We start from the raw sequence: 26,524 nt of genomic DNA on the forward strand, positions 1-26,524 counted from the left end.
TAGTTTTTTGTATTTTTTTTAGTAGAGACGGGGTTTCACCATGTTAGCCAGGATGGTCTCGATCTCCTGACCTTGTGATCCACCCGTCTTGGCCTCCCAAAGTGCTGGGATTACAGGCTTGAGCCACCGCGCCCAGCCAAAAAAGAGAACAGTTTAACAACCACACCCCTTCACCAAGAAACAAGAAAATAATGTGCTTAAGGGGAACCCACCTTAGAAAGCAGAAAGCATTTTGGTGACCCTCTCCTGTCACTCAGGCATACCTCTGTGGTTGTCATGGCCACAGGCCCCCTTATCAGAGGACTTACAACCATCTACAGAGCCCTCCTTGGAAGGAGTTCTGGAAAGTAGTATTTTCTCTCTCTGGTTAGGTTTTCCTAACGTTCGGGGGCTTTCAAAGCCACATAGGGACAGCCGGGAACTTGAGATGATTTGATTGCTGATTGTGAGGGATTTGCTTGTTTGATGTTTTTGGATCAGATGCTGCATTTATAGAAGTTTCGCATCACTTTTCTCACTAAATTCCTCAGCACATATTCTAGGCAGGGTTCAGCTTTTTAAACTCTTATGAATCCCACCCAAAATTATCCATGAAGATGCTATCCTATAAGAGTAAAAACTACAGTAAAACTCTAGAGTGTATAATGTGTTCTTTTTTGATTACATTGTCTAGTTTAAACTCTCAGTGTAATGTCTGGCAGGAGAACATTATACGAGAACTTGATTAAGTTCCAAATTAAGAAATGACAAGCAAGATAATAAAATAAATGCATTGTGCTGGCAAGTTCCAATAAAGCATCAAAGTACCTTTGATAAACATCTTCCTGAGGAACCAACTCCCAGCTTCTGAAATCACAGCCAGGGGAATCTTTTTGCTGAGATTTTACCATTGTCCAAAGGAATACGGGTTTAATTAGATAATTTTCTTTTAGGACACAAGAATTTGCTAAAGTAGGTGTTGTCTGGACAGGTCCTGTTTTATTTAAAATAATCTGGGCCTTTGCTGCAGGGCAAGGGAAATTTCTCTGCCCTAGGATAATTATTTTCTAATTGCCTAAATTTTTCTTTCATTAAAGGTTGGAGGGTTTTTCTGTTGTTGTTTGTTGTTCAGCAGAAATAGGGACTGAAAGCAAGAGAAAAAAATCAGCTCCAATTTCACCACTCAGAAATAACTTCCATTAATATTTTGTTCTATACATTATTTAGTTTTTTAACAAAACCTATATATATAAAATGTTGTTTAATCTGTCTTTCTGCATTTAACAATATATTGTAAACAGCTTTTAGGCCAATAAAGACCTAGTCCATGATTTTTCACGGCTCCAAGTATCTCATTTAATGGATGGATCATAATATATTTTATTAATAATTATTTTATTAGCATGTTGCTATTTAAAACAATGTGCTAGTGACTGTCTTTGAACATATACCTTTGTGTTTTGGGGATAATCATTCTTTCCATCTTTGCTATTCTATTGGGTAAAAAATGAGATCTTAATTTTTTTGAGCAACTTTGCATTTTCTGACTACATTTCTCTTTTTGTGAATTTTTTTTTGCAAATTACGATTTTTCTTTAGATTTCTATAGACCTTTTATTTACTCTCATTTACTGGGGAGGAAAAAAGTCTTGTTCTATTTAGGCTCCTTTACCTTCTCAGAATTTTAGACCGGAGGTTCCCAAACATGACAGTACATCATGGTTGCTTTTCCCTGGTCCTCTCAATTTCCTGGGAATCTTTAAAAACTCCTGGAGCCTGGCGCCCAATTCCAGACAGTGGTTTAATTGGTATGGGGTGGGACTGTTGCTCTACACTAGGCCAATCATTATGCATGCTTGCATACATTTATATTTTCTTCCAGTTTGTCCCATTGATATTATTTTCATGACTTGACTCGGAAATTTCTGTCCATCCCTTATTCTGCTTTCTTTTCATTTCACATTACATCATAAGCAGTTTTCCAAATTGCTTCTTCATTTAATAACCACCATTTTAGGCCTGTGAAATGCTGTTTTGAGTGTCCTGACAATAACTTATATGAAACATATCCTATCAATGAACATTCCTGTTGATTTTATAAGGGAGGCAGCTGAGTGTAGTGGATATAAACATTGACTCTGGTTTTAGACAACCTGGGTTTGACTTAGTATTTCTATGACTTTGACTTTGAGCAAGTTGCCTAACTTCTCTAGACCTCAGTTTCCTTATCTGTAAAATGGGGATGATAAAATAGTACCTACCTCTTAGGATAAATGATTGAATGTATGTAAATAATTTAGAACAATGACTGTCAGTTAGCAAGTGATCAATAAGTGTTAGAAAACACTTGTGAGAATAGCTCTGTATTATAAGATGTATTTTAAAACTGCCTATTACATTCCATTAATATGATTCCATTATAACTCTTTTGTAATATGTGTTAATATCTGCAAGACCTAGTTCCCCTTTAGTACTCTGCCTTTTCCGAGATTCTCCTAGCTGTTCTGGGCTGTCCTTTCTCCAGATGAGCATTAAATTGATGCTGTGTTTTCTTTTGAGAAATAATTTATTATCTTTTAAAAAGAATTTTCTCTGGGCTACCTAGAGACCCCCTCTGGTAATGTGATTGGAGTTACAATGCAGAGTTTCGAAGTTGAGTGTGTGCTTAGTTGTACTTACATCCTGCCTGGATACCTGCAAGGGAGATATCCTCTTTTCTAGCCAGTGGAACTTGTAGGGAGGAGAGGAAGCATCACTCAATCTTTGCAGTGCATCATGTTAGAAAGATGGGATGCCTTTTGAGCCCTTTAGTGTGGTGGGTTTCTGGGGGGCTGAACTCCACTGGCTGATGCCCACACTGGTCTACCACAGCAATTTCAGGGCCTTCTGATTTCTTGGTCAGACTAGAGGGTCTGCCTGTGGGAGCAAGCTTAGGGTTGGTTTATTTTGGGATCTATTTCCAGAGACTGAGATTTGAAGTAGCATGCTCAAATCCAGAAACGCATTCCACATGTAAGAGTTGAGCTGCCAAGTGTCATTGGAAAGGGAAAACCCTTTCCCTGGCAGGGTTTTCCATCCTTGTTTGATCAGATTCCATGGGCTTGGGGCTAGACAGAGTTTCTCATCCCAGGTTGAAGAGCACACCAGAGGTGGCAAAGGATTGGGGTAGGCAGAGCAAGGCTGAGACCCAAATAGAGAAGACCAGGTCTGATAAGCCCACCAGGGAAGGCCAGGGGATCACCAGAACCAAAGGGGCTGACGCACGCACTGAGCCAGAACACACAGCTAGAAATGGCTGAGTCCGGGACACAGCAGAGTAGCAGGTCCCATTCCACAGGGAGGCTCTGGGCTGCTGCTCAGAGCAGGCCCCATTTCTGCCTTAGTGTATGAGATGTGGCCACATCACCTGCAAAAGAACCTCCTCACATCCACTTACTTGGATTTTTCCAAGCGGAATGGTTTTGTGGAGTGGGGGTGATGGTTGGGATGTGGTGCTGGGGGTAGTGAGCAGGGGAAGCAGGCAATGCAGATTTTTGGTTATGTCTCCACACACACTCCTGCCCATGCTTAGCCCAGTGGGAGCTTCCCTTCCTGGGGCCAGCAGGAAGTCTGCTTGGTTGGTGGTGCAGTGGCATGTCATGATCTGTCACCCCGCTTCAGCTGATAGATTATCAGCTGAACAACTGAATGGTACACACCTTCCCCCTTCTTCCAACACCACGGCCCCCAAGATGCTGCACCTCCTGGCTCCTCATTTAACCCTACAACCCCCTGCCACTCAACATTATGAAGAGGGCCCAGGAGGGTCTTGTAGTCATCCACACACTTCCTTGCAAATTCTTGGTTTGGTCCCTAGAAATGGCAGCCTGCATGTGGAGAAGGCTGAATGCAGCCTCAGGCCTGCCCACCTCTGATATGAGGTCTGCATTTATGAGTTGTTTGCATCACATAGCTCCTCGCCATGCTGATGAATAAGCTTCTCAAGGTGAAACACTGGAAACTGTTTACACAAACTCTCCAAGTGGTTCTGGCAGCCAGCACAGAATGACTGTGCACAGACACACAGGCATCACTAGCTCTGGGTACCGTACATTTCCCTGCTTCAGCCAGGACAGTGGCTAACACTTCAGGTAGGGCCCACATACACTCAGATTAAAGAGCTGCCTGGGCAGGAAGAGGGCAGTCAGCATGAGCTAAGTTTTTCACAGATCTCTGGCAGACAGTGTTGTCTGCTTTGGCTAAAGAGGGAATGGGGAGGCAAATGACAAATGGCCTCTAAAGTTGCAAAGAATAATGTGTTATGTGGAACTCAGACAAGCCAGTTCTATGGAGAAAGCAGTACACTGAAGATGAGATTCCTGCTTGTTTCTTTTTGTTTTTGGAGGAAAAGCCAGGGCTGTGGGCCTGACAGAAGTTGATATTTGGGTCTTGAATGTGTTGTCTCTTCCAGAATCTTCCTTTTCCAGTGTTCTCAGCTTACTATTGATACCATTCACAGAAGTCTTGCATTCAGTACTCTCTCTAGGTGGTAACTCTTATAAACTGGGCCTTAATGCTGGCATCTTGGGTCCTTGGGAGGATAATTTCCTGGTGCGCTGGATTAGTCATAGCCTATTGTAGTGACTCTGGCATGGTTACCTTGGGAACACCACCAGGTGAATATAGACCCTTTAACACTGGCTGGCCCTGGTGTCTCCAGACCCCTCCCAGGAGTTCCTCACACTAGGAACCTTGGGCTGCTCCACTTTGGGTCACAAGGACCTCTTTGCCTAGTCCAAAGCAGGCCTCTTTGGTTGCTTATCCCTGGTTCACTCTGGCTGTGACCTTCAGGATCAGAGGGCAAGAAGTCGAGAAGGACGTGTCTCCAAGATAGAGCACTAAGAGCCACTGGGCAGAACTGGCTGGAGCTGTTCATTCCTGGCCTTTTTATGGGTAAGATGCCTCTAGCAGTGGTGGACATCTCATCCCTGATACCACCAGGAGGTGAACTTGTTCTGGGAGGCAAATTGAAAGGGCTGCAGCATGCAAAGGGCAGGAACTCTCTCTTCTGTGTGAAACATGGCACAAGCTCTGCCCCATCTGGCTGTGACCAGCTGGGCCTTTGGTCAGGACTATCTGTGCTGCTCCTTACCAGGTAAGGAATGAAGGAGAAAGAAGGAGTCTTGTGCTCCTTTCAGAGGTCGGACAGTGCCGTGACACTGTCCAAACTGTCTAGTTTCTCTAAGCCCTAAAGGCTTCTGCTTGGAGTTTAAGAGAGATGTAATTTACTCAAGCCTGTAATCCCAGCACTTTGGGAGGCCGAGACGGGCGGATCACGAGGTCAGGAGATCGAGACCATCCTGACTAACCCGGTGAAACCCCGTCTCTACTAAAAAATACAAAAAACTAGCCGGGCGAGGTGGCGGGCGCCTGTAGTCCCAGCTACTCGGGAGGCTGAGGCAGGAGAATGGCGTAAACCCAGGAGGCGGAGCTTGCAGTGAGCTGAGATCCGGCCACTGCACTCCAGCCTGGGCGACAGAGCGAAACTCCGTCTCAAAAAAAAAAAAAAGAGAGATGTAATTTATTCTGAAGTTTGCCATGGAGAGAATAGCATCTCTATTCCAATGTAGTCATAATATATGATATTATCCTGCCTACTTAAAAATACGTTTGGTAGCAAATTTTTCAGTCTTATTAAAATTTTAGGCCGGGCGCGGTGGCTCAAGGGCCGGGCGCGGTGACTCAAGCCTGTAATCCCAGCACTTTGGGAGGCCGAGACGGGCGGATCACGAGGTCAGGAGATCGAGACCATCCTGACTAACCCGGTGAAACCCCGTCTCTACTAAAAAATACAAAAAACTAGCCGGGCGAGATGGCGGGCGCCTGTAGTCCCAGCTACTCGGGAGGCTGAGGCAGGAGAATGGCGTAAACCCGGGAGGCGGAGCTTGCAGTGAGCCGAGATCGCGCCACTGCACTCCAGCCTGGGCGACAGAGCTAGACTCTGTCTCCAAAAAAAAAAAAAGATTTTAGCCCAAATTCTTTTCCTCCTTTCTTCTTCTTCCCCAGTCGGAAGATTTGGTCAGTATTTCCCCCAGGGGAAACACAAGAACATTACCTAAGAACCTCGAAATTATTTTCAGAGAATTCAGATGCTGCTGATTTTGAAGATGCCTAAAGGAGTTTCCAATGTTCTCCAACCTCATCTATGGTAAAATAAATTCCACGTAAGAAATTCCCTCCAACAAAAAGTAACCAAAATGCATATTTGCCACATCTTAGATAATTATACTCCCTATCAGACTTGCAGATTTAGGCAAAAAGAGTGGTCGAATATAAAAGCTCATTAATCATCCTGGCATCATGAGCTCATATTGTTATGAAATAAATATGCTTACTAAATGGATCCAGATGCTCTCAAATACATCTTTCCAATAAAGCCTATTTTTTGTTCTTGCTCAGGCAATAAACACACAAGGCTTGTTTATAACACCTCTTTTCCGTGAATCACACCAGTCCAACCCATATTCTTTTCACCTCTTTCCCTGGCAAAAAGTGGGTACGTTTTCTGATGAGGATTCTGGGAAAAACCCTAACGAGGTAGATGTTTCCCCATGACCCGGAGCTGATGGGTGATAGGAAAATGGAAATCACTTGGCTAATCGTGTACCAACATGGAACAGACGTTTTTCTCTATTAATCTTCTTACCCAACACATCAGAATACCAATTTCAATCCAAGACGGCACCAGTCCCCAGAGGACAGACTGGAGTCTTAGAGGACCCCCTGCAATTTGCTCTGTAAGGATGGAATGGTGGAAAGATGAAGGCGTATTCAGTTATCATCAAGCCCCAGGTTCTTGATGTGGGTGAGCTGTCTTCCCAAGATCACCCCTGGGAGTTGGCTGCAGGGCTGGAAAGCAGAGGGGGCCCATTGGAGGGAGGATGGAGTTCATAGTGAGTTCAGGGCAGTGGTTAACATGGGGTTGGAGTCAGACACATACAAGTTCCTATCCTGACTCTGCCACTTAATAGTTACGACCTTCAAAGGTATTCTACCTTTCTGAGTCCATTTTCTTTATTCCTTAACTCCAAGTTGCTGGGAGGATGAATGAGATTGTTATCGTAAACTGCCCACCACCTAAGATGCACTAAGATGTGGTAGCTCTTGTCACCCTTCCTAGAAAGGGTATTCCGGATGGGGACTGATGCAGTCCAGGAGAAATGGATGAGTAGAGGGAAAGCTGTTTGCTCTTAATAGTGGAATGAGCCTCACGTGTGTCACTAACCAAGGGGCCTGCCCTGCTGGGAGAGGCCTCCCCTTGTAGCCCACTCCAAATCTATTGTCCTCAAGTTCCCACTCACTGGAATCTCCAGCCTTCCAGATTTTCTGGGACCATCGTATGTGGCTGACCAGAGTGCACATTTTCCCTTTAATACTGGAGGAAGTGTGAAGATAACGTTTTCCCTCAAACGATTATATAGGAGCTTGAAAGCATTAAGATGAGAGACGGGGCAGGCACAGTGGTTCATGTTTGTAATCCCAGCACTTTGGGAGGCCGAGGTGGGCAGATCACGAGGTCAGGAGTTTGAGACCAGCCTGATGAACATGGCGAAACCTCTTCTCTACTAAAAATGCAAAAATTAGCCAGGCATGGTGGCAGGCGCCTGTAATCCCAGCCACTCGGGAGGCTGAGGCAGGAGAATCACTTGAACCCAGGAGGTGGAAGTTGCAGTGAGCCAAGATTGTGCCACTGCACTCCAGCCTGGGTGATAAGAGCAAGACTCTGCCGCCAAAAAAAAAAAAAGAGGAATGGAATTATATATTTTTTGATGCCTTTTCTTATGGCCAGTATCTTGCTAAACTATTTTATCTCATTTTCATCCTCATAATAACAGAGGTCACACCCAGATTTATCTTTCTTCAAAGCCTGTGCTCATTCCAGTACACTTCTTGCTTCTCAGTTATCTTTACTGAGAAATTAAGGTAAACAAAGCAGCACAAATGAAAACAGGGTTCAGAAAGGAAGCCTTTGTGTTTTATGAAGTATAGATGTCTAATCCACTAGATAAGCAGTTTTCTCAACCCTGGTGTCTGTTAGAGCCATACATCTCTGAAATCCTGCTTGAAAGAGAATTCTGTGGCCAAATAAAGTCATGAGTGCTGCATGTAATCTTACCATCTTGACAATGCATAGTGCAAATTATCATTTTAAAGGTTCTGAGAAGTCCTGCAGTTAAAAACAACCCCAAAACATAAAATTGCTTAACCTACTGTTTCCCAAACATAGACCCCTGTATATATGAAACACGTATTAATATCCTTGTTGCACTTCTCCTTCACAGAGCATTCTTTAGAAGTACCAGTTTGAGGCCGGGCTTTACGCCTGTAATCCCAGCCCTCTGGGAGGCTGAGGCAAGTGGATCACAAGGTCAGGAGATCGAGACCATCCTGGCTAACACAGTGAAACCCCGTCTCTACTAAAAATGCAAAAAAAAATTAGCTGGGCATGGTGGTAGACGCCTATAGTGCCAGCTACTCAGGAGGCTGAGGCAGGAGAATGACGTGAACCCGGGAGAGGGAGCTTGCAGTGAGCCGAGATTGCGCCACTGCACTCCAGCCTGGGTAACAGAGCGAGACTGTGTCTAAAAAAAAAAAAAAATACCAGTTTGAAGTACAAGCATAAATTTCTCAAATTTTAAAATTGGCATCATGTTCCAGTCTAGGAGAATATTCAGGCACTCTCCCAGAATTTTCTCCCTTATCTTCTCGCCAGGTCTTGCTCTGCAGTCCTCTGTCAAGCCATACTCTTGGGGAAAATACTTTCCTTTCAGGCATTGAGACAAATTTGCCTGTCTCGTTCTTGGGGATTCTTTGGAGCTCCGGCCTGTGAAAGTTGCTCTTCTTGACTGACACCCCTACTTTTCTGGCCTGTTGGTTGCTGAACACCTCCTCACTAGCCACTTGTTAAGGCTGGCTGAGTAAATATGCGCAGGTCCTCCGTGATGGAAAGTTAGGCTGTCATCTAGCCCTAGTTATGATGGTGGCTGTGTGGCCTCTGTGTCACCATCTTCCCACATGTAGCTTGGTATTTTACCCAGTTTCTACATCTGTGTGATTGATGTGTATGTTAAGTTCATTGGATGTGCCAGCATAATGAATTTTTAAGACCTAAGTGTGTCAAGGGCCCTTGGGCTTGATGATTTGCTAAAAGGAAGCACAGTATGCAAAAATGCATTCAGGCCAGGCAAGGTGGCTCATGCCTGTAATCCCAGCACTTTGGGAGACTGAGGCAGGTAGATCACGAGGCCAGGAGTTCAAGACCAGCCTGGTCAACATGGTGAAACCCAGTCTCTACTAAGAATACAAAAATTAGCTGGGTATTGTGGTGGGAGCTTGTAATCCCAGCAACTCGGGAGGCTGAGGCAGAGAATTGCTTGAACCTGGGAGGCAGAGGTTGCAGTGAGCAGAGATCACGCCACTGCACTCTTCAGCTTGGGCAACAGAGCAAGACTGCGTCTCAAAAACAAACAAAAAATGCTTTCATACTCACACTTATGGTTTATTACAGTTAAAGGATACAAATAAAAATTAGCAAAGGGAGAAGGTGTATGGAGCCAAGTCCAGGAGAAACTAGGCACAGGATTCTAGGGATCCCCTCCCAGTGGAGTTGCACAGGGATGTGCTTAATTCTCCCAGCAATGATGTATGATGATACATGTGAAATTCTGCCCTCCAGGGAAGCATGCCAGAGCCTTAGTGTCCAGGGTTTTTATTGGGGCCAGAGAGTCATGCAGCACCTGTGTGACTGACCTCTAGTTTCTCCCAACCCAACCTCCTCTACCCCCCCAGCAAAAACAGTCATTCACCCTGAATACTGGGTGGTCTATGTTCTCAGACATACAAAAACACTCTTATCAGGACAGTGTTCCAAGGACCCAGAGATTACCTCCCAGGAGCCTCCAAGGGTCAGTCCTTGAGGCAGGCCTTTTTCTGGAATATGCAAGGTTTGAGCATCACAGTCCTGCTGAGTTAGCTTTTTCTTAACCATTTCCAGCCTACTCAGGCTTAACGTGTCCTTTTTAGTTGCAACTTTTCTTAGAATGATTGAATTCAAGTCAAATAACAGGTTCTTCACAGTGATTCTTTTTCCTGCTAGGGTGCTTGTTGAAATATGGAAGACAATATTTGGGCTTGGTTTGAAAGATCAGGAGAGCCCTGTCTCCTTCCTTGCTTTTTATTTTGTTTTCTTTAGTTTTTACCGAGGTAAAATTCATAGAACATAGCAGAGCCATTTTACGTTGTGCAGTTCAGTGGCCTTCCATGTGTTCGTATGGATCAGTTCTTCATTTTAATTGCCAAGTAATATTCCATGTTATGGATATATCATTTTGTTTATCCATTCATCTGTTTATGGACATGGGTTGTTTCCACTTTTTAGCTATTATGAATAATGCTGTTATGAATATTCATGGGCAAGTTATTGTGTGGCCTTGGGTATATACCTGAGAGAGGAATTACCTGGCCATAGGATAACTCCACAGTTACCTTTTTGAAGAACTGCTAAATTATTTTCCACAGCAGCTGCAGCATTTTCATTTCCACCAGCAACGTATGAGGGTTCCAAGTTTTCCACATTCTTGTCAACCTTTGTTATTGTCCATCTTTTTAACTCTAGTCATCCTAGTGGGGAGTAAAGTGGTTTCTCGTGCTTTTGTTTTTTGGAGACTCACTTGGTCGCCCAGGCTGGAGTGCAGTGGCACTATCTCAGCTCACTGCAACTTCCGCCTCCCAGGCTCAAGCGATTTTCCCACCTCAGCCTCCCGAGTAGCTGGGATTACAGATGCATGCCACCATGCCCAGCTAAATTTTTGTATTTTCAGTAAAGATGGGGTTCACCATGTTGGCTAGACTGGTCTCGACCTCCTGAGCTCAGGCAATCCGCCTGTCTCAGTCTCCCAAAGTGCCAGGATTACAGGCATAAGACACCACACCCGGCCTGTTTTATTCTCAATGACTAATGTTGAGCATCTTACCATTTATATGTCCTCTTTGGAAAAATATCTATTCAAATCCTTTACCCACCTGTAAATTAGGTTGCCTGTCTTTTTATTATTAAGTTGTAAGCATTCTTTATGTATCTGAATACTTACCAGATATATACTTTGCAGATACTGTCTTCCAATTTGGGATTGTCTCTTCACTTTCTTAATAGTGTCCTTTTAAGCACAAAAGTTTTAAATTTTGATGAAGTCTAATTTACCCATTTTTTTTTTTTTTTTTTTTTTTGCTGCGTATACATCTGGTATCATATTTAAGAAACCATTACCTAGACTGAGGTCATAACAATTTACCCTTAGGTTTCTTTCTGAGATTTATAGTTTTAGATCCCTTACCCATTTTGAGTTAATATTTGTAAATAGTGTGAGAAAGTGGTCCAACTTCATTCTTTTGCATGTGGATATCCAGTTGTCCAAGCACAATTTGTTGAAGAGACAATTTTTCCACCAATTGAATGATTTGGGCACTCTTGTTGACCATATATGTATGGGCTTGTTTTCTGTTTCTTTCTTAATAAAAAGATATACTTGACAAAGGAAGGTGTGGCATGCAGGCCGCGTTACACAGAGAATATGGGGTGCCTGAAACAGCCCCAGTGCTGACCTCTGCTGCTTTCCTCCCTACCTCCATATGTGCTCCAGATGGACACCCAGCATTGATGGCTCTCCACCTATACAGCTTGTCTTCACCCTGCAAATATGTGTTATTCATACAACTCCTAAAAGGTTGGGGAAGGATGTCAGCTGGCATACCATAGAAAGCTATCAGTTGGATAATGCTAGCATCACTGTCATTTAGGTGGTTTTCAAACTGTGGTCCTTGGTACCCTGCCTCCTCTAATCCAAGTACTTCTGCTTTTATTATTTTACCTACCTCTCTATCTTTTAGCGTGGTTTCATTTTAGAAAATCAACACAGACCTTATGATTCTCTTATGCTATGGGACTAGGAGAGATCCATTAGAATCCAACTTAGTTTATCACTAAGTTGAAAGGATGCCTGGAACATATGTAAATGTCTCTGTGGGGTCCAAGGAAACTTCCCCTTTGCCTTCTGAAGGTTCACTGAGAAATCAGCTCACAAAAGCCAGATTAATTGGGGAAACGTGTACATAGGAGCCTTCAGAACGAAGACCCAAAGATACAGGGAAAAGTGTCCATATTTTTAAAGTATCCATTTTTATGCTTAGGTTCAACAAAGTTTGGACAGCCATGTAGAAACATGGTTGACAAAAATGATATGATCTAATGCTAATAGACTGAGGGGAAACTCAGCAGGGCCTGCCTGTCTAGATTCTTCTTGGCTTCTCTAAGCTTGCATTCATTCCTTCTGAGTGTGGGTAGGACCCTCTCTGGAATGGAGTGGGGTTCTTATGACTGTCAAACAAGGTAGGTCAGATAATTTCTTTATGGCCAGTTTTTAACAGTAAGGCATTGGGAAAGTTAGAGATATATTTTTAGGTTTTATGGTTGGCTTTGGGGAAAAGAGGTTCTGGTTTCTGTGACCCACCTGGGAGAAGAGGGATTCAGTTTCTCTGTCTAGCCTTGGTAGAGAATGAGACTGAGAGACAGTGGGGCAGGAGAATGTCAGAGAAAACCTTTTACTTCTGAGGCCTTTGTTTTGGGGTATTGTTTACTGAGCCTCAACATCTCCCCCACCATGTGCCCGTTATTCCCTAGCTTATTGTATCCGCTCAGATTTAATTCAGTGTTAAGTAGCAGAGACCCAAAATAAAGTGACTTAAACATGACAGAAGTGGATTAGAGGTGGCTGTACACCACAGAGTCCTCAGGGCCTGGAGCCTTCCAATTTCTAACTCTTCTATCCCTTGGGTTCGGTCCTAATTTTAACATTCCAAGAGGCCGTCAAAGTTCCAGCCATCGTATTTCAATTTCATATGGATAGAGAATAAAAAGGGAGGACAATGAGCAAAGGCCATAGACCTGCTGTTTGTTAACATAGATTTCCAGGAAGTTGCCATAGGCCACCTCTACTTACAATGCACTGGCCAGAAATGCACCCCACTGGCAACACCTACCTTCAAGGAAGGCCTGGAAATGTCATCTTAGAAGGGGATAGCCATAAGCTCAGCTAAAAAGTCTATTGTTTTGGAAGATAATGGGTTTTGGAAGACATCCGACATTCTCTGGCATGGGTGCATCATTTGAACAGCTTTTAGAATCCAGCCTCTTCCAAGACATTCTTTGAACTAATTAGAAGAGTCCTGGGGTTTCATAGTACAGTTGCTGCTTCACTTTCTAACTGTGCACTGAGCCTTGCCTTCCACTTCCACATGTCCTCTTTCTAGACTTACAGATGACAAACCTAGCATTGTGTGTTGATATCATGTTTCCCTTTTATCCATGTGTATCATATAATAACATCTGTTTTCACCTCGTTAAATGGCACCACCATCTACCCATTGCTCAAGCCAAATGCTCGGGAGTCATCCTGAAGAATAGCCTTTCTCTCGTCCCTCTTCAGTCCATCAGCAGATCCTGTCTTTTCTTCTTCCCATGCCCTATATCTGTCCTCCTCTTTCCATCTTCATGCTGTCACCCTAGTGCGTACCCCATTGTCTCCAGCTGGGCAGCTGCAGCCACCCTCGCACCTGGCCTCTGGCTTTCGCTCCTACTAACCCCTCCCAATAGCCCGTTCTCCACACAGCACCATAGGCAGTTATCTTTTGTGACACTGTCCTACTGCAGACCCTCCGTGGCCTTCCTGTTGTGCTCCAGAAAAATCCAGAGTTCTCTTTTTTCCCTGCCCTCTGTTATAGGGACTGAATAGTGTCCCCCTCAAATTCATGCCCTCTGTTATAGGGACTGAATAGTGTCCCCCTCAAATTCATGTTTAGCCCTAGATTTACCTCAGATTGTAACTATATTTGGAAACAAGATCTTTAAAGAGGTAATTGAGGCTGCCTGTAATCCCAGCTACTCGGGAGACTGAGACAGGAGAATCACTTGAACCTGGGAGGTGGAGCTTCCAGTGAGCCGAGATCACACCACTGCACTCCAGTCTGGGTTACAGAGCAAGACTCCGTCTCAAGAGAGAAAAAAAAGAGGGTAATTGAGTTAAAAAGAGGCTGTCAGGGTGGGTCTTAACCTAATCTGACTAGTGTCCTTTTAAGAAGAGGAGATTATGACATGCAGAGACACCAGGGCTGTATATGCACAGGGGGTCGACCATCTGTGAGCCGAGGAGAGGCCTTGAAGGAAACCACTCCTGCAGGCACCTTGATCTTAGACTTCCAGCCTCCAGAACTGAGAAAATAAATTTCTGTTATTTAAGCCACCCGCTCTGTGATATTTCATTATGGCAACCCTAGAAAACTTGTATAACCTGCCAAGCCATACATGATCAGTTACCTCTGGCCTCATAACTTCCTCTGCCTTTTCTCACTCCACTCTAGCACGACTCTGGCTCCCTCTCCCCATTTCCCCACCACCCCACAGGGCCCTTGCACTTGCTCTTCGTGCTTCTGGGAGTGTTCTGACCCCCAGATCTTCCTATGGCTTCCTCCTTATTATTCAGGCCCCCCTTCTGATTGTCCCCTCCTGCAAGAGACCTTCACTGTCATACCTCACCACTCAAGTATCTGAAATTTTTGGAGTTGGTTTACTTATTCCCCTAGAATGAAAGCTCTGCGAGAGCAGGGACTTCCTTTGTCTTGTTCACTGCTACATCTTCACTCGCTGGAACAGTGCCTGGCATATAACAGCACTTAATGAATATTTCATTGGAATGAATAAGTAGATGTATGATAAAATTAGGGTTTTTCCCTATGTATTTATTTATATCAGTATCATTTATTTATTGATATCAGTATGGACTCATGGATATTTATTTTATACTTTAGGCTACAGTTCACTTCTACTTTATTTATTGCTCAAATTGTTCAAGCCTTAGTCACTGAATTGAGTTGGCCTCTGGTATCCCTTTGGCACAACCCCGTCATTCTGTGTGTGTACGTGCATGTGCTCACATATGTGTGTATGTGCGCATGTGTTTAGTACTTCCTTACTCTCGGGCACTACAAGATGCTCCAGGTTCACCTTCGGTATTCCCTGCCCCAGTTATCAAATCAGCCATTTCTTCAAGGAGCTCTGGTACTTTTTTTTTTTTTGAGACAGAGTCTCTCTCTGTCGCCCAGGCTGGAGTGCAGTGGCGGGATCTCAGCTCACTGCAAGCTCTGCCTCCTGGGTTTACGCCATTCTCCTGTCTCAACCTCCCAAGTAGCTGGGACTACAGGCACCCGCCACCTTGCCTGGCTAGTTTTTTGTGTTTTTTAGTAGAGACGGGGTTTCACCGTGTTAGCCAGGATGGTCTCAATCTCCTGACCTCGTGATCCGCCCATCTTGGCCTCCCAAAGTGCTGGGATTAAGCTCTGGTGCTTTTTTATTTTATTTTTTGATATTTTTATTTTTGGGGAATAACACACACTGGAGCTTGTTGAGGGAGGGTCAGGGGAGAGCATTAGGACAAATAGCTAATGCATGCTGGGCTTAATACCTAGCTCATGGGTTGATAGATGCAGCAAACCACCATGGCACATGTTTACCTATGTAAAATTAGTTTTAATATATAGACTATTTCAAAATCTTAAAAATACTGCTTTGAGGGAAGGAGAGAGTCTGCTTTTCATAAAAGTGTTTCTTAGGAGAAGCATGTCATTTGTTACTTTTTGATTTTTTCATACTTACCTCTTCCCCAAAGCAGCTGACCTGCTGGCTGTGGCTCGCCGCCTCCCTCCATCTCTGCAGGTTTGTACCGACTGGAGGCTCTCCATAGCTTTCATGCTATTGCTGGTATCATTACTGGCATCAATTGTTCCTATTAGAATGAGGACTTAGGTAGTTAGAAAAAAAACATGGCACGAGCTCCTAAAGCAGATTAAAGCCATCTTTTCAGTTAATTAGTTCCAATGCTCTGTACAGATGATGAGGCATAGGAAGGCTTTTATTGGAGAAATTCTTCTGCCCAGAGGGGCTTTGAACGCAAATGTGCTGAAAGTCTTGCAGCTTTTCTCAGTGGTTTGAGAATGTTTATCCTAAGAAGTGTTTCTGAGTGAGTTGGAAAAGATCATTTTAGCCATATGATTATAGCCTTTTTTAAAGATTTAATAACAGTTACAGTTTATTGAGAAAGAGGTTGAATTATACCTTGATTTTTTTCTTTTGTTTGATTTAGGCTGAAAGAACTTATCTTGAAACTTGCCTGGTAATATCAATTTTGATAAGTTACTATAAGAAAATATTATATTTTTTTCTTTTTTTTTTAATTGGAGGTGAAGTCTCACTCTGTCACCCAAGCTGGAGTGCAGTGGCGTGATCTCGGCTCACTGCAACCTCCGACTCCTCGGTCCAAGCGATTCTCCTGCCTCAGCCTCCCGGGTAGCTGGGATTACAGGTGCGCACCACCACGCCCAGCTAATTTTTGTATTTTTAGTGGAGATGGGGTTTCACCATGTTGGTCAGGCTGGTCTCGAACTCCTGACCTCTGATGGTCCATCTGTCTTGGCCTCCCAAAGTGCTGGGATTACAGGCATGAGCCACCCACCACGCCTGGCGATTTTTATTCTTTTGAAAGAGAAAAGTAGGCCGGGCGCGGTGGCTCAAGCCTGTAATCCCAGCACTTTGGGAGGTCGAGACGGGCGGATCACGAGGTCAGGAGATCGAGACCATCCTGGCTAACACTGTGAAACCCCGTCTCTACTAAAAAATACAAAAAAATAGCCAGGCAAGGTGGCGGGCGCCTGTAGTCCCAGCTACTCGGGAGGCTGAGGCAGGAGAATGGCGTGAGCCCGGGAGGCGGAGCTTGCAGTGAGCTGAGATCCGGCCACTGCACTCCAGCCTGGGCGACAGAGTGAGACTCTGTCTCAAAAAAAAAAAGAAAGAGAAAAGTAGTTGTGCTTTCAGCCTCAGAGAAACCATGCCGACAACATAATCTTATTATTTGTATCACAAAGTTGTGATCCAGGTATCGCCACACCTTGGGTTCAGTATGCTGTAGTGCAGGTTAGATATTTTCAATGCTAAATACACCTCTTGCAGCAGTTTTAAATTTCTGCAATAGACTCAAATAAAGAGAATGATTACTTTAAAAATATTTCTATTTTAAACAAACATAACTTATGTCTTATTTTCAAAGACAGTAGAATATAAACTTAAACTTTCAAATATTCTCATACTTTCACTCTCTTATCTAGTTTAAAACAGTTTTCTGGGGATAATTTTCCTAAAGATTTAGGCTCATAGTTAATTCAAGCTCCAGGGCTATTTTCCACCTGGGGTTCTCTGCCTCCTGCCCCCACTTCCTGGGATGACCTCTGCAATCAGGAGTATGTTGATGGCAGTGGTAACAGGGAGGACTGTTGAGTACACTCTCTGCCCTCTGGGTCCTTGTTGGCATCCTAGAGGTGCCCTTTGTCCTCCCAGCATGGCCTGTGCTGCCTGCCTTCATCTCCTCGTCTCTGGCTGATATACCTGCATTCACCTGTGCTCTGGGCTGGCTCTAATTGTGCAGCTGGTGACCATCCCTGCCTTTTTTTTCAGCCAGTCTTGCCCAAAACCTGGACTTTTAATCATCCACAGACCCCCTTCACAGTTTTATTACGAAACTGAGCCATGCATGAGCTCCTGGTTCACCTCTGTCTAGGCTGTGGGAAACCAGGGAGATATTTCAAAGCCTGCATGACACTCTGTCTTCTCTACTCCACCATGGCCACCTCTTGTTGATGTAGGGCACACAGGGGGTGGTCTTCTCCCAGAGTTCCAATGGGAAGCAAAGCACCCAGGATAGGAGCTCAGCTGTGTCCTCTGGTCAGTCCTCCAGGCTCTGCCTCCTTGAAACCGACAAATATATATATTTTATTTTATTTTGAACAGAGCCTGATTATTGTTACTGGGGGTTGGAGGGAGCAGGCTTTGTTTGCAGATAAGTCTCTAGACTAGGAATTTAGAAAACACTTTTAAACTTCTGGGATTAGGAATGACTCCCTTGTTCAAAGTTGTTATCTGTCCTTGCTGTGAAGAAGGATGTAGATGCTTCAGTTTCAGGAGGTGGAGAGATTTGGGGAAGTAGGAACACAAGGAATAAAAATATGTTAGATTGTATCTCGCCACCACAAAAAAAAAATTGTTCTTCTACATTCTTAGTAGTAGAATGTACTGATTAATAACAAATGACTGTGTGTGTGTATATATATGTGTGTGTATATATGTGTGTATATATGTGTGTGTGTATATATATAACCTCATCCTCAAAAGTGAATGTAGGATGACTTTCAAATTAGAAGTCAAGGTGAATGAGAAGTAAAATAGAAATTATAGAGGAAATCTTAGTAAGACTTTTGGGTTCAGTGGGTATGAGCAGAGTAAGGAGTTGGAGATAACTTCAGAGTTATCCCTGTTAGCCTGTATGGAAATCTGCTTGCAAAACAGGCTCTTGGCTATGACCGAAGTCACATACCACTTGATTAAGCTGAAATAGTCATTTATGTCTGTTGCCATTACTGCCCTCTCTTCTGGTCTTCATTCTCACATCTCCAACTTCTGCTAAACAGCACCGCCTTTAATAGCTCAAGTTTACTTCCAATTACTTACATCTAAACCTAAACCCATCTTTTCAAAACAAATAAACATTGACAAACCTTAACCCCCCTACTCCAACCAAGGGGTTACGTTAAGACAATACTGATGGGACATCTTCAGTCACCTATTTTACAGTGTTGAAGTTATCCCCAAGGCATTATGGTGATTGGTCCACTTTTGTGGAATTGGTAGGCCAAGCGCAAGTCTACCTTTATTTAGGGTGAGTGATACAAAACTGTCACTCTACAGAGGTCTAGGTGTCATTTTGGCTCCTTAAATATACTACACACCAACCTAGGCCCTAGGCCCATTGCTGCTAGGGAGGGGGACCCGTCGTGCTTCCAGGCCTGGCTTGGTGGCTGAAGGCCTAGATACAACTGAACCTGGGGCAAGCTTCCTCAGTTCCAGCAGCTGACCAGAGTGGGGCTCCCTGGACCTGGGGAAGGCTGGGCCCCTAACAAGCAACAGGATCTCGCTGGAAGATTAATGGTCCAAGCATCTCAGTGAAGTTCTGAGAACACAAATGTAATGGATATTAGGGCCAAAATCTGAGGACTGAGCCCATGCTGGGAAAATACCAATGTATTATACTTTGTAGTTGTCAGTGGGACCTAATAAACCATTGTCAATGCTGACATTTATATTTTCATGTGACACAAAATGAGCCATGGGAACTGCCTTTCAAGGTTCTTTAGAAAGTGCTTGGCAGAGCCCGAAGTTTTAAAAAGATTGGGTGGGATATAAATGTTTAGACAGATTAGATTGCCTAAGTGTTTGCTTTGTATAATAATAGTCTGAATAAACTGCAGAGGGAGAATTTTCAGAGCTGGATATTAGTGTTTAAAATAGTCAACATACAAGCGACTAAACCTCCACTCCCTTAATCTCTGAAACATATTTGTGATGGAGAGCATTAGAAGTGAGGAGTAGCCATAAAAGGAAAAAGGATGTTGTCTCCTGTGAACCCATTTCTGTGTACACAGGGTAGAATGTTTTTGAAGATGGTGTATTAGTCCATTCTCACCCTGCTAATAAAGACATACCCAAGGCTGGTAATTTGTAAAGAAAAAGAGGTTTAATGGACTTAGTTCCACATGGCTCGGGAGGCTTCACAGTCATGGCAGAAGGTGAAGGAGGAGCAAAGGCATGTCTCACATGGCGGCAGGCAAGAGAGCGTATGAGGGGGAACTGCCCTTTATAAAACCATCAAATCTCATGAGACTTATTCACTATCATGAGAACAGCAGGGGAAAAACACACCCCCATGATTCAGTTACCTTTCACTAGGTCCCTCCCATGATATATGGAAGTTATTATAATTCAAGGTGAGATTTGGGTGGGGACAGAGAGCTAAACCATATCAGAAGGCAAAATGTACCCTTTGGGAAGTTTGTTTTTTCATATGATTCCAAGGAAGAGGCTGTCTGTGTAGGGGGACAGTGGGATAATTGAGGACTGGGAATGGTCTGGTTTCAAATCCTGGATCCATTACTTAGTATTTACATTTGACAGATTGCTCAACTTCTTCCAGCTTTATTTTCCACATCTGTAAACATGGAGAAATTCATAATACCTACCTTCATAGAATTCTCATAGCATTAAATGAGATCTGCGCCCTCGGAAAGGTTTGGGCGCCTGCGGGAAAGGTTTGGATGCGCACGGGAAAGGTTTAGGCGCGCGCGGGAAAGGTTTTAGGCGCGCACGGGAACAGTTTATAATGAAGAACCCGGAAATGTGCCATTTTGTCTCTGCTTTGCGGAGATCAAGCAACAGAGGTTGGCTAACTCCGGGCCTCATGGCTCCGGTTTCGCGCCCAGGAAGATATGCAGCCTATGGCGCAGGTGCGATCCCGCGCCCGAGATCCACTACCTAACGCAGTTGATTAGCAAATGCCTGATATTTGGTCAGGGCTGAGTAAGTGTCAGTGTCCCTTGTGATCCTCACTGCTGTTTTATTAAGGGAGGAGGTGGTGGAGCTTAGAATTTATATGCCCAGGAGGATGGTGCTTCTTGCCCAACACCCACCTACCAGTGGCTTTTGAGGGGGCAGTACGAAAGGGAAAAAGGATTCAGGGAGCATGGAGTTACATGTTCCTAATCTGCGTGGTCCGCCTTTGGGGGAAGTTCATGAAGAACAGTCCCAGTTCCTTCCCAGGAGGCATGCCATGAGCCAGAGATAAGGCAGTGAATTTGGGAAGACAGAGATTCAAGACAACTGAGCCTCCAAAGTCACCACAGACTAGGACAGAGGCAGCATGGATGACCACCAGAATGAAGGCCGAGGGTGTCAGGAGTGGAGACAGACAGAGAGCCAGGGAGTGGCAGTAGGCATAGGATGGAGCATGGTTTGAAGTGGAGTTAGTTCGGTGTTTTCTACACCTGGGACTTTGTTCCTTTACCACACTGAGAGATGGAATCTTAGTGGGAAGGAGCCACTATTTGTCCTTTAGTCATTAAGTTCCTAGCCCAACATAAAGGTTCCTGGAATAAGTATCCTAATGGGAAAAGCTAAAGCCTCTTGGAGGCACTCAGGGTTTGGCCACAGTCATTGATGGGTCAAGAGTTGTTAAGGTGATTCAGACCAACACAAACCAGGGCCCTATAGCTGAGGCTGGGACTCAGCCCATCAGCAATCAGAAGGGCCAGAAACACACTGGATCATTTCATTCTGGGTTGGAAATGACTGGAATGAAGATTCTAGGGAAAGCAGGAGCAATGAATCTAAGACTTAGAACAGAAGGAGCACAGACATCCAGGTTACCTGAAGAAGAGTCAGATGATCCCAAGTGTGAACCTGAGAGGCAGGAGGGCTGGGGAGGCAGAGTACAGCAGTGGAGAGTACAGCAGTGAGAGCCGGAGCCCTGGCCCTGGGTGCAGTACGATTCTCCTAGCTTGGGGTTTAGCTTTGGATAATTTGTTGTATTTCTCAGAATTTCAGTTTCCTTATCTTCAAAATGTAGATGATCATGCCCTAGGTCATAATGTTGGTTAATGGCAGAACTTGATTTAGAACCAGATCTCCTGGAAGTAACAATTTACGCTTGTGCTGGACATTGGTGCTTGCAACATACTTCTCTTAAGGGATCACATTTGATGACATTTGTTCCAGGCCTGTTTCCAGCACACCATGATCAGGACTGATCACCTTAGGACACTTCTGCTATGTCTAATCAAGGAAATGGGGAACACTACAATGTTGACATCAAACAAGGATTCTAAAATCTCTTTAAAATGTCCAAAAATCCATCTTGAAATCTTCAGCAAATACTCTTTTAAGTTAATTCCAGATAAATCCACTCTTCCTTAATGTATTTAAGAAAATAGAACTCAATGTTTTGCTTTGTTTTGATTCTAAATTGCCCTGTTGGTGGTGCTGCCCTGTTAAAAGTCAGTTAGAATGGTCCTGAATATGAGTTTTGCTAGGTTATTGATGACTGTTGATTTGGCCAACAAGTGTTACAAACACGTGATGAAGCAAAGGTAAGCAAATTCTTTATTACAGGAATTATCAGAGCTCTTACTGTGCTGACATGAATTATAAATCTTCAGCAGGAGGGTATAGTAACTAGACTCCAGCAAAAGGATCATAGAACCGTTTTTAAATTGTTTTTTTTTGTTGTTGTTGTTGTTGTTGTTAGATCTCTTGGCAGTAATATTCTTGAGAATATGCTTAGGGAAATGCTGACTCAGATTCATGTTTACTGAGCCCAGAGTCCACCGGGTCACCCCTAGGTGAACTTCTGGTTCCTAAAGTTGGACTGGATGAGTCCTCTTCCCCCATCAGGGTGAACTGTGTGAGGATCATTCTGCAGTCACTCATGATAACCACTTCACAGTTTAATGGTACAATTCCATAATGCCTTATGTTTTGTATAAGTTGTAAACTCATAAAACATCTTTGTATATTTGGAATGTACTAAAGACCACAAGTTAACCCACACTAAAACAACCTCAAAGTTATTTATAATCTTCTGAACATCTCCATATTACAGCAACTCCCCTTCCCACGAGCAGGTCCATTTTCCTTTTTCCATGAGGATACCAGCTTTCAGCAAGCTGAATTCTCCTTTGGATCACAAATTATTTCCTTCTCCTAAAGGTCCCAGATGTTACTAAGATTTAAAATGGGTTAGCTCACATTTTTGGCCTTTTCATACAATGTAGCCCACCTTAGATTGGTAAAGAGACAGACAACATGTGGGAAAAAAAAGATCTAAGTAGCCCAAGAAAGCCTGTTCCTGGAACATGATCAAACTTTTTGCTCCATTCATATCTTTCCTCACGAAAGCTTTTTAAAAAATGTGGGACTCATACTGCTTGTCCCTTGATTTAGTGGAACCAAGAAACCGCATCAAATAACACTGAATCCTAGAATGAGAAAGTCATTCCTTTTTCAGTTCTCTTTCAACTCCATACATCCTTTTTTTCAACATCAAGGAAGGTGTTATGCTAGTTATGTCTTTAACAATTCTCAAATTGAGCTAGTCTTCAATTGTGTCTAGCTAGGATTTAATAACATTGTTTCACTTTCTTTTGTATTTATTTTACTATAACTTTTTATCCATGGAAAGTGATGTAGCTTTTCCATATTCCATGGCAAGATAAAATTTGTTTCGAAAATAAACGTTAAAACATTTAAACAAATAAGAGTATATTGGGAAGATCAGAATTGCTGTCCTAACAGCTGCCTTGTAACCTTCTAAAGTTGGCCCAAAACATATGATTCCCCTTTTTACAGATGTATCAGCTTACTCTAGCAGAGATGAAATGACTGCCTCAGTGATGTGCCAGTTATTTGACTGAGATAACCAGAGCTGGACCCAAGATCTTCTGCAGCTTCACGTACTCCCTCTGTAAAACTTTTGTATCAGGCTGGGCATGGTGGCTCACACCTGTAATCCCAGCACTTTGGGAAGCTGAGGCAGGCGAATCACCTGAGGTCAGAAGTTCGAGACCAGCCTAGCCAACATGGTGAAACCCCGTCTCTACTAAAAATACAAAAATTAGCTGGGCATGGTGGCAGGCGCCTGTAATTTCAGCTACTCGGGAGGCTGAGACAGGAGAATCTCTTGAATCTGGGAGACAGAGGTTGCAGTGGGCCACGATGGCGCCATTCCACTCCAGCTTGGGCAACAGAGCAAGTTTCCGTCTCCAAAAAAAAAAACGAAAAAGCTTTAGTATCAGCCTTCTCTTTTATTTATTTATTTTATTTTATTATTATTATTTTTTTTGACGTGAAGCCTCGCTCTGTTGCCCAGGCTGGAGTGCAGTGGTGCGGTCTCGGCTCATTGCAAGCTCCACCTCCTGGGTTCACGCCATTCTCCTGCCTCAGCCTCCCGAGTAGCTGAGACTACAGGTGCCCACCACCACACCAGGGTAATTTTTTTGTATTTTTAATAGAGACGGGGTTTCACCGTGTTAGTCAGAATGGTCTCGATCTCCTGACCTCGTGATCTGCCCACCTCAGCCTCCCAAAGTGCTGAGATTACAGGCGTGAGCGACCACGCCCAGCCAGCCTTCTCTTTTAAAACATAGGGTTAACAGAATCTTTTAAAATTGTTTTCCCCTCCCTGCAGCATTTTGAAATCATATTCCAAGAATAGATTTATTTAATAACTAAGTTATTAAAATATTAAAAGCAGTTATGAATGTGAGAGTGCTGAAATAAATGTAATTGCATTCTTAAAATGCTATAACTTCAGACAGTTTTTTTTAAGTTAAAATATTTAACTGAAAAACAGCTGAAACAACTTAAGACCTATTAAAACAACAAATGGGCTAATGTGAGCAATATTTAAAAGAATCTTAAAATATTATAGTCAATTCAATATGGGCAAAAAATTTTACTTTCTTAAGACCCCGAAAAGCAGCGAAAACAAATAAAAGCCAGAGTCAACAACTGCAAATATTAACAACAATCAAAGACCATTAGAACTAAAGGGCAAATGCAGAACTGAGTAAAATGATCACATAGACTTGAAAAAAAAAAAAAGTGGGTCAAATTAAGTTGAAAACAAGCTTAGAGTACATTAAAATGCACCTAATAATGGTTTTTCAAAATTCATTGACATTTATACAGTGTTACAGAATTTAACCTGGAAGGGATCAGTGACTTTTTAGGAACTTTGAGGAAATGTCTCCTTGGTCTCCTGATTTGTACCTGCTGACTCGCTTGCTAGGAAACAGGATTACCATGAGTTGAAGTGTCTGAGAGGCTAAGACTGTAGGTGGGCAAACTAGACAACACTCACCCTTGCTGGAGGATATTTAGTTATTAAAACCATCCAGAAAAATCTGTGAGAAAAAAGTGAGGAAATTTAGTCCAAGGAACAGATCAGAAAAACTTACTAGGCCTGTTAAATCTTTGTGACTTCCTTCTAATTTAAATTTTGTCTATTTCACCTGGTATGGGGTAATAGAACTCTAAAAACACAAATGTATTCGTTGTCTATGACTGCATAACAAATTGTTCTAAAACCTAATGGCTTAAAAACAGCAATAAATATTTATTATCTTAAAACGTTTCTATAGGTCAGGAATTGAGAAGTGGCTTGGCTGGGTGGTTCTAGTCAGGGTCTGTCATGGGGTTGCAGTCAGGTTGGCTGGCGCTGGAGGATGGACTTCCAAAGTGGCTCACTCCCTGTTGCTGGCTGTGGGCAGGAGGCCTTAGTTCCTCTCCACATGGGCCTCTCCACAAGGCTGCTTGAGTGTCCTCCTGACACGGTGACTGGCCTTCCTCAAGACAGCCAATCAAAGAGTCCGGGTGTTGGCCAGGTATGGTGGCTCACACCTGTAATCCCAGCACCTAAAAGGCTTAGGTTGGGGGATCGCTTGAGCCTAGGAGTTCAAGATCAACCTGGGTAATGTGGCAAAACTCAGTCTCGACTAAAACTCCAAAAATTAGTTGGACGTGGTAACACACACCTGTAGTCCCAGCTACTCGGGAGGCTGAGGTGGGAGGATGAGGCTGCAGTGAGCCATGACTGTGCCACTGCACTCAAGCCTGGTTGTTGGAGTGAGATCCTGTCTTAAAAAACAAAACAAAACAAAACAAAAAACCTAGTCTCCTAATCCTTAACCTCATCTTGAAAGTTATGAAGTGTTTACTTCATCATTCTCTGTTGGTTACACAGACTAGTGCAGATTCAGTATGTGAGGAGACTGCCAAAAAGCATGGATACGAGAAGGCACCAATCGCTGGGGGCCGTTTCAGAAGCTGACTGCCACAGCCAAAGATTAAAGGTCTTGAAGAGAACACAGAAATCTCATGTTTGCCTGTGGCCAGCCTTGCAGGGGGAAGCCTAGGAAATAGACACATGGTGGCAGCTTAGAAAAGGAGAAAGAAGGAGCTTAAGCCATTGAGGCTGACTGAAAAGAAGCTGGGATTGTTCAGAGAGCCAGTGAGGAGCTGAGAAGAAGCGTAGCAGGGAAGAGTGAGATGGGGGCAGGTAGAAAAGCCTATTCCATTCTCTCAGGTTCCCTGAAAACTGGTTGAAGAGCTGCAGGCAGGTTTGGGTTCCAGGTGGGTTGTCTTGAGCTTAAAGCTGTGGGTGCCAGAGCGGATGGATCCTTATTAACTTGAGTGGGTGTCCCGAGGTGGCAGTACACAAGCTTATTGATAGGAAGAAAGATAAAGAATGATGGCCGGGCGCAGTGGCTCAAGCCTGTAATCCCAGCACTTTGGGAGGCCGAGACGGGCAGATCACGAGGTCAGGAGATTGAGACCATCCTGGCTAACACGATTAAACTCCGTCTCTACTAAAAAAAAAATACAAAAAACTAGCCGGGTGAGGTGGCGGGCACCTGTAGTCCCAGTTACTCGGGAGGCTGAGGCAGGAGAATGGTGTAAACCCGAGAGGAGGAGCTTGCAGTGAGCCGAGATCGCGCCACTGTACTCCAGCCTGGGCGACAGGGC

At 43.7% G+C, this 26,524-nt stretch overlaps 1 protein-coding gene and 1 long non-coding RNA gene across 2 annotated transcripts in view; both read left to right on the forward strand.

Annotated features, from left to right (window-relative positions):
* Nucleotides 1-26,524, forward strand: part of THSD4 (thrombospondin, type I, domain containing 4) — a 704,860-nt gene that overhangs the window by 202,715 nt on the left and 475,621 nt on the right. The gene's annotated exons all lie outside the window — the stretch shown is intronic.
* Nucleotides 3,646-7,743, forward strand: LOC105520200. Its single transcript, XR_001003084.1, has 3 exons — nt 3,646-5,238; nt 5,533-5,664; nt 5,989-7,743. It is a non-coding gene; the product is annotated as an uncharacterized LOC105520200 (long non-coding RNA).

Source organism: Colobus angolensis, unplaced genomic scaffold (genome assembly GCF_000951035.1).
Source record: "Colobus angolensis palliatus isolate OR3802 unplaced genomic scaffold, Cang.pa_1.0 Scaffold372, whole genome shotgun sequence".
Taxonomy (NCBI): domain Eukaryota; kingdom Metazoa; phylum Chordata; class Mammalia; order Primates; family Cercopithecidae; genus Colobus; species Colobus angolensis.